At 40.1% G+C, this 8,155-nt stretch overlaps 1 pseudogene; it reads left to right on the plus strand.

Annotated features, from left to right (window-relative positions):
* Positions 1-212: 212 nt before the first annotated feature.
* LOC148775892 (olfactory receptor 10AG1-like) lies at positions 213-7,278 on the plus strand (annotated as a pseudogene).
* The last annotated feature ends 877 nt before the right edge of the window (positions 7,279-8,155 follow it).

Genomic DNA, 8,155 nt, shown 5'->3' on the forward strand with positions numbered 1-8,155 from the left:
CCCTAAAAGATATTTCAAGGGAGAGTATATGGTGATAACACATGGATTATAAACTGAGAAAGGAGAAATGCATATATAATAAAATTCTTAAATTAGAAACAATTGCATTGATCTTGGAAATCAGTCTGGATATCATGATACAATTTATAAAACAGGCACTGATCCCTGATGGAAAAATATAAAGCAGATTATATATTTCCACTTTTTCACAGATGGAACACCAAAAAAAAGCACCAGAAGGTAATCTCACTAAACTGATGGAGTTTGTTCTCTTGAACTTTGCTGATGTTCCTCATCTCCAGACGTTTTTATCTGGACTGTTCTTACTCATCTATATAATTATCTTGATGGGCAATGGCATCATATTTCTGATAACAAAACTAGACCCTGGTCTGAAGACCCCCATGTATTTTTTCCTTGGCAACTTTTCCCCTTTGGAAATCTGCTGTGTGTCTATTACACTCCTCAGAATGCTCGTTAGTCTTTGGACACAAAGAAGAACAGATTGTTTAGTTGCTTGTGCCACACAAACGTGCTTCATTCTTATACTTGGAGCCACCGATGCTTCCATCTGGCTGTGATGACCTATGACCACTACGTGGCCATTTGTAGCCCTCTGCACTATCCTCTAATCATGAGCTATAAGGTGTGTGACTGGCATGTGCAGCTGGTGGCTGGCTCCTGGATCAGTGGAATCCCAATTCAAATAGGCCAGACAGGCCAGGTTTTCTCTCTGCCCTTTTGTGGTTCTAACCCTGTCAACCATATCTTCTGTGACATCCCTCCCATACTCAGGCTGGCCTGTGGGCACACTTTTCTGAGTGAAATGTTAGTCTTCACAGTTGCTGCACTGTTTTGGTTCCATTTCTGTTGATACTTGTCTCCTATGGCAAAATCATCTCCACAATCCTTAAATTGCCATCAGCCACAAGTTGGGGCAAAGCCTTTTCCACCTGCTCATCTCATCTTATGGTTGTGGTGTTGTTCTTCAGATCAGGCCTTGTCACATATTTAAGACCCAAACCCCAAGGCTTAGCAGTAACTGACAAAGTGCTTTCTCACTTCTACACGATTGTGATGCCTGTGTTTAAACCCATGATATACAGTCTAAGGAACAAGGATGTCATAATGGCACTGAGACAATGGCGATGCAAATACCTTAGTTCATTCATTGAAATAATAAGTTGTATTTCAGAACTTGATTTCTTATATATTTGTTATAAATATTCAATATTTATCTTAAGCTCAATTTATCTGTCTATAAAGTGTTAGTTATTACCAGAATAAAAATTACTTGTAACACTAAGAGACCTTTCTTTCTCCAGTTGTATGGTTCTGTATGGGTCAACAAATAACAAATCATTCACTTGGGAATTCTATAACCTTATTGTGAAATGTTCTATTGTAGTAAGAACTTTAGACAAGAATTGCTATAATAGGCCCAGTTGTATTCAGTTCAGTTCAGTTCAGTCGCTCAGTCATGTCCGACTCTTTGCGACCCCATGAATCACAGCATGCCAGGCCTCCCTGTCCATCACCAACTCCCGGAGTTCACTCAAACTCATGTCCACAGAGTCGGTGATGCCATCCAGCCATCTTATTCTCTGTCGTCCCCTTCTCCTCCCGCCCCCAACCTTTCCCAGCATCAGAGTCTTTTCCAGTGAGTCAACGCGTCGCATGAGGTGGCCAAAGTATTGGAGTTTCAACTTTAGCATCAGTCCTTCCAATGAACACCCAGGATTGATGTCCTTTAGAATGGACTGGTTGGATCTCCTTGCAGTCCAAGGGACTCTCAAGAGTCTTCTCCAGCACCACAGTTCAAAAGCATCAATTCTTCGGCGATCAGCTTTCTTCACAGTCCAACTCTCACATCCATACATGACCACGGGAAAAACCATAGCCTTGACTAGACGGACTTTGGTTGGCAAAGTAATGTCTCAGCTTTTTAATATACTATCTAGGTTGGTCATAAGTTTCCTATCTTAGATCAAATAAAAAGAGAAAGAGCCTTGAGATAATCTCTGTCCTTTTCTTTCAAGTGAGGTCTCATTTAGAATTGTAAATAAAATAAAATGACCAACAAAAAGCTGTCTACTCTTTTTCAGTGGGATAAAGAATGATAGATGACAATGAAAAACATATTAGGAAAAAATAGTTAATGAATTAAAGAATGTTTCTAGAATCTTGAAAATCAAGTGATGAGAATCAAGAAAGGAAAGGAGATAGAAGAATATGTGTTCTATAGAAATTCAGTGCAAAATTAAATATTCCATGTCAGCAAATAGTGGCAGGTGCTGTAAATGAAGGATAAGAGCAGCTATTTCTTCATGCATGCATATCATGAGACACTAATGCAGAATGAACTCTGCCTGAAGGTTTAAGAAGGCAGGGAAGTGTGAACATTGTTGTAAGAGAATTTGTATTAATAATATTGTTAAAAATAATTTCAATATTTAAATGAGTAGCCTTTATTCTATGGAAAACTAGAGGTTGGCAAATGCTTCCTTCTCCAAGATTTTTAAAATTTGCAAAAGGCTCCATGAATCCAAGATATTGTGTTCATTGCTTTGACATAATTAATGGTAGTAGGTGTTATTGCTATTTTATAGACAGAGAAATTGATACAAAAAGAACAGTTGAGATACTTTAGAATGCACAGATTATAATAAATTCAAAACAAAAATCAGTTATCTTAATTATAGGACTGATACTATTTCATTTCATTACAATTTGCTTATCTAAGAGTTAAGGGAAAGAATTACTATTGTTGTTCAGTCTCAAAGTCATGTCCAGCTGTTTGTGACCCTATGGACTATAGTGTGGCAGGCTCCTCTGTCCTCCACTGTCTCCCAGAGTTTGTTCAAGTTCATGCCCATTGAGCCCATGATGCTATCTAATTATCTCATCCTCTGCCACCTCCTTTTCCTTTAGCCTTCAATCTTTCCCAGCATCAGGGTCTTTTCCAATGAGTTGGTTCCTTGCATCAGGTGGCCAGTATTGGAGGTTCAAATTTGGCATCAGCCCTTCCGATGAATATTCAGGGTTGATTTCCTTTAGGACTGACTGGTTTGACCTAATTTCATCCAAGAGACTTCTTTAGTGTCATAGTTTAAAAGGGAAAGAATAGCAATCCCATAACTATTATATCGGAGAAGGCAATGGCACTCCACTCCAATACTCTTGCCTGGAAAATCCCATGGATGGAGGAGCCTGGTAGGCTGCAGTCCATGGGGTCGCTAAGAGTCGGATACGACTGAGCGACTTCACTTTCACTTTTCACTTGCATGCATTGGAGAAGGAAATAGCAACCCACTCCAGTGTTCTTGCCTGGAGAATCCCAGGGACGGGGTAGCCTGGTGGGCTGCCGTCTATGGGGTCGCACAGAGTTGGACACGACTGAAGCGACTTAGCAGCAGCAGCAACTATTATATCTTCACTTTCTTTATCACCATCAGTAATGTATTTAATTTTTGACACATGCAAAAAATAGATGAAGTAGGTTAAGATATTTACACTCATGTGTGCATACTCAATCACTCGGTCACGTCTGAACCCTGGTAACTCATGGACTATATAGCCCCCTAGGCTACTCTGTCCATGGAATTTTTCATGCAAGAATATTGCAGTGAATTGTCATTTACTTCTCCAGGAGATCTTCCCGACCCAGGAATCGAACCTGTATCTCCTTCATTGGCAGGCAAATTCTATACCAATGAAACACCTAGGAATCCTCACAAGCCCTAGAAAAATAAAAATCCAAATTTATAAATCAAATGTTATAATTAAACTGTTAACTCTTTTAAAGAGAAATTACTCTGAATGAAGAAAATCTACAAAACAAATTAAACCTATAAAGTGACATTATCATTAGATAAATAAGTGATGTTGTCTACAAGTATTAGTAATAATTTTTAGTTATAGAGACTGAGTATCCCTTGAGTTACACATTCGAAAGACAGAAGCAGCTATATAGTGAAGTGGTGATAAATTCTCTCTTTTTTCTTTCCTGTTAGGATATTTATGATGGAATAATTCTTGATTTTATCTGTACCCTCTGGTTAATTTCATATACATTGCTGAAAGATCAATTGGTAAAGGTATAAAGATAACTAACCTTTTTTAATAAATTAAAAAAATGTTAGTTATATTTATGCTAATTTAAATACAGCTTATAGGGAGGGAGTGTTAGGCATTTTTTATGTATATATTACTATTTGTGATATTAAGTAATTGTGTGTGAATCTTTGCTTGGAAAGTGAAAGTTGCTCAGTCGTGTCGGATTCTTTGCAACCCCAGAGACTATACAGTCCATGGAATTCTTAAGGCCAGAATACTGGAATGGGTTGGCTTTCCCTTCATCAGGGGATGTTCCCAACGCAGGGATCGAACCCAGGTCTCCCACATTGTGGGCAGATTCTTTATCAGCTGAGCCATAAGGGAAGCCCAAGAATACTGGAGTGGGTAGTCTATCCCTTCTCCAGGGTATCTTCCTGACCCTGTAATTGAAATGGGGTCTCCTGAATTGCAGGTGGATTCTTTAACATCTGAGCTATCAGGGAAGCTCTGAATTTTCATCTAAATTACTAATCTGTTCCTTGATATTAAGTGTAAAAAAAGAATTCATACACAGATTTTCTTTCTCATTGCAACTTTGTTAATTAAGTAAGCTCTAGCAAAGATTCTAAGTACGAAATGCATTTTGGAAATTGTTATGAAGCACAGTAATGAAAGCAGTATGACAGCCTGTCAGATGTTTGATATTCAATTTTTATCACTCTTGGAAGAAATGGAAAGAAAAGATCCAGATATACAGCTCCCTCTGATTACACATGGAACAATTTTCTTAATTTATACTGAGAAAGTGAATGCAATAAAAGGTTTTCATTCTATTTTAAAATTACTGTTCATAAATATATGACTTTTAATTTAGTCTTGTGTTCATTCCTCATCACATATCTAATAAAAAATCTCCCATGAAAAATGAATGTGTCACAAATACAAATGGCAGTACCAGCATATTTGTAAATAATTTACCAGTTATCAAAGCAAAGGATATTTTTTCTACACATTTTAAGCAAAATTCTAGCGGTTTACTTATCTGAAAGTGTTGAGTTCAGCTCAGTAGCTCAGTTGTGTCCGACTCTTAGCTACCCCATTAATCACAGCATGCCAGGTCTCCCTGTCCATCACCAACTCCCAGAGTTCACTCAAACTCACCTCCATCGAGTCGATGATGCCATTCAGCCATCTCATTCTCTCTTGTCCCCTTCTCATCCTGCCCCCAATCCCTCCCAGCATCAGAGTCTTTTCCAGTGCGTTAACTCGTCGCATGACGTGGCCAAAGTATTGGAGTTTCAGCTTTAGCATCAGTCCTTCCAATGAACACCCAGGATTGATCTTTAGAATGGACTGGTTGGATCTCCTTGCAGTCCAAGGGACTCTCAAGAGTCTTCTCCAACACCACAGTTCAAAGGCATCAATTTTTCGGCAGTCAGCTTTCTTCACAGTCCAACTCTCGCATCCATACATGACCACGGGAAAAACCATTGCCTTGACTAGACGGATCTTGGTTGGCAAAGTAATGTCTCTGCTTTTTAATATGCTGTCTAGGTTGGTCATAACTTTCCTTCCAAGGAGTAAGCGTCTTTTAATTCCATGGCTTCAATCAGCATCCACAGTGATTTTGGAGCCCCCAGAAATAAAGTCTGACACTGTTTCCACTGTTTCCCCATCTATTTCCCATGAAGTGATCGGATCAGATGCCATGATCTTAGTTTTCTGAAATGTTATAGTTGGGTAAATTTAAAATGGCTATGAAAAAGTGGATTTGTCTTAAAGAATAAAACACAATTAATAAATTTTCTTATTTAAAATATAGTCAAAATGACTTCAGGAAGAAAATCCAAACTACGTAATAATTGTAAATGACAACACAATAATTAGGAATACTTAACACTAAGATCCGTCTAGTCAAGGCTATGGTTTTTCTCGTGGTCATGTATGGATGTGAGAGTTGGACTGTGAAGAAAGCTGATCGCCGAAGAATTGATGCTTTTGAACTGTGGTGCGGGAGAAGACTCTGGAGAGTCCCTTGGACTGCAAGGAGATCCAACCAGTCTATTCTAAAGGAGATCAGTCCTGGGTATTCATTGGAAGGACTGATGCTAAAGCTGAAACTCCAATACTTTGGCCACCTCATGCGACGCGTTGACTCACTGGAAAAGACTCTGATGCTAGGAAAGGTTGGGGGCGGGAGGAGAAGGGGACGACAGAGAATGAGATGGCTGGATGGCATCAGCAACTCGATGGACATGAGTGTGAGTGAACTCCTGGAGTTGGTGATGGACAGGGAGGCCTGGCATGCTGTGATTCATGGGGTCGCAGAGAGTCGGACACGACTGAGCGACTGAACTGAACTGAACTGAACTGAACACTATCAGTGAACATGGGAAGAGTGAAATTAAACTATATTTCTGTGAGCCCTCTGAGACAAATATTGAAAAGTGACCTTTCACATCTTTGCAGTGTTTTCTTAAGCAATAGTTTTTTCAAAACTGCAATCACATCCTTATTCCTAAGACTGTATATCAAGGTGTTAAACACTGGCGTCACAGCAGTGTAGGAAACAGAGAGCATTTTGTCGGTTCCTGCGGAATGATTTGATTTGGGGCATAAATAGGTAATAGTCAAGGAACCAGAGAATAAAAGCACAACGGTGAGATGGGAAGAGCAGGTGGAGAAGGCTTTGGACCAGCCTGTGGCTGAGCGCAGCTTTCATACGGCAGAAATGATTTTGACATCAAAGCCCAGTATCGGGAGGAAAGGAATCGTGGCAAACAGCACAGCAACCGAGAGACACACATTTCATTTAGCGCAGTGTCCGCACAGGCCACGGTGATCAATGGGGAATGTCACAGAAGAAGCGGTCGATCTGGTGTGAAGCACAGAACAGCAGTAAGTACACCCGGCATGTCTGTGCTGTCGGGACTGGAATTCCCGCACCCAGGCGCCAGCAGCCGACTGCAGGCCGGTCCTGTGGGTTGTGAGGGAAGGGCGTGCAGAGGCTGGACGTGGATGCTCAGGGCCCAGGCCTCGCCCCCAGGAGGAGCGCCCCCGGGGCTCCCGGAGCAAGGAAGAGGAGCCTCTGATGGCACAGAGGCTGCACATGGACGCACAGGGCACAGACCTCGCTCCCAGGAGGAGCGTCCCCGGGGTTCCTGGAGCAAGGAAGAAGCGCGTCAGATGGCACAGCTCAGCGAAGAAACACTTCTGTCCTGAGTCCAAAGGGTCACTAGAATCCTAGGGAGAGTGACAGATACGTAACCGATTTCGAGTGACGAGAAATTTGCAAGGAAAAACTACAGGGGCGTCTGGAGCACAGCGTCTACCGTCGTGATTATTCTGTTAAGATGAATATGTAGATGAGAAAGAAAATTCCAAATAGACGTCCCTGGAGGTTCGGAAGATCCAAAAATCCCAGGAGAATAAATGCCATGACTAGAGAGAAATTGCCTTCTGCTGTTTGGTTTCCTGAAAGCACCTGCAATATATATATATATATAATCAATGTAAAGTCCTCTATCTCTCTGAGTTGCAGTTTGCCAAGTGATAAAATGTGTACACTGCACTTTCAAAACTCACTAATTTGAGTTCTAAAAAAGCATCTAAACTTGATATTAAGCCGTAGTTTAAAGAAATTCATTCTTTTACAAAAAACAATCCATCAGAAAAGAGTAGTATCAGGAATTAGGTCTGCTGATAGATGGCTGTATTTTCCCGTTACTGATAATGAAATAATCGATGCTGCATTCTGTAAGTCAGCTTTGTGAGATGAATTTATAGCCAGAAATCTGACAATTTTATTTAGAAGACCTTTCCATCAATTCTCCTTTCTCATGTTATTTCTTTTGAATTGCATTTATTTATATTTTGATTTAAGCTATCAAATATTTTTGAGTCATCATGCAACTATAATTTAAAAATAAGCCAGAAAAAGTGATTTGGGGAATGACCTTTGTGATTTTTTTGTCTGTTGTAATAGTTGGTATAGTCAGTTTATTTCAATTGAAAGAGTCATAAAGAACTCAGCCAAAGAGGTATTAATCACATCTCAAATACTGATTTTGCATTTGAGTGGTAATTCCTGCAATTGACA

This window comes from Moschus berezovskii, chromosome 13 (genome assembly GCF_049115385.1).
Source record: "Moschus berezovskii isolate FMDL1 chromosome 13, NW_MosBer_1.0, whole genome shotgun sequence".
In the NCBI taxonomy this organism is placed as follows: Eukaryota; Metazoa; Chordata; class Mammalia; order Artiodactyla; family Moschidae; genus Moschus; species Moschus berezovskii.